The sequence below is a fragment of the Solea senegalensis genome, linkage group LG5 (genome assembly GCF_019176455.1).
Source record: "Solea senegalensis isolate Sse05_10M linkage group LG5, IFAPA_SoseM_1, whole genome shotgun sequence".
In the NCBI taxonomy this organism is placed as follows: Eukaryota; Metazoa; Chordata; class Actinopteri; order Pleuronectiformes; family Soleidae; genus Solea; species Solea senegalensis.
The window spans coordinates 20,930,314-20,931,355 of NC_058025.1; positions in this window are offsets into that span (position 1 = coordinate 20,930,314).

Genomic DNA, 1,042 nt, shown 5'->3' on the forward strand with positions numbered 1-1,042 from the left:
TATACATATATATATACATATATATATGTATATATGTATATATATATATATATATATATATATATATATATATATCACACACACACAGACATAGATGTTCCTCAGTATTTTTAGAAGGGGGATATTTACTTCCTGGTTTCCCCTTCCCAGTCTAATATTTGCAACAGAACAACCAAGCACTGTCTGAAGATGGTCTGCTCTCAGTCACTGAGGTTTCAGCAGGAAATAAACTGAACCTTAAAGCTTCCTCATGTGCCCATTTTTAAATAATCTGCAAACAGAACCAGAATCAGTTTGTGACCATTAGTCCGCTGCCTCGTTTAGTCTTTGTGTGTGTGTGTGTGTGTTATCAGAATCCAGGCTCCAACCTTATGTCTTCAATTTGGTAAGAATAGGTATACTGTATTTGACTTGGCATTTTTTTACTGTTCTGAAGGGGCACACAACCAAATTTCACAGTAGTTCAGTTGACTCTACTTTTTTCTTTACTATTCAGGATAAGAAACAGTTGAATAACACTCTTGAGTGTTAGTGTTATTATCACCACCATCATCATCATCATCATCATCATTATTAATAGTAGAAGTTGAGCAGGAAAGTTTCAGTTTTTCTTGGGATCACATTTTGGAATCAAAGCAGTACAAAAGTGACCTTCCCCTGACAAACTGTATCTGGAATCACTGTGGCTGAGTAAGACCTGCCATGACATTGAAATGTAGCAGTTTATTATGATATTGATGACAATTAACTGATTATAAGCCTTATTCTGCTTAAGACATTAACATATTCTGATTATTCCTGTGGGTTGGAGAGCACGGTTGGATTATGATTCACCTCTCCACTACATTCTTGCGTCTTGTGCAGGTTACGCTCTTAATCAGATTAATATCAGGATATTGCTGTCTATGTAAATGCAGTCAATGACACTGAATTCAGTGAAAATGTACTGCTGACGAATCCACTCAAAAGGATCAATGGAAACCTGGTGCAGTGTCAGCAATGTAGTAGTACATATATGTCAATCAAGAACAAGAAACACCGG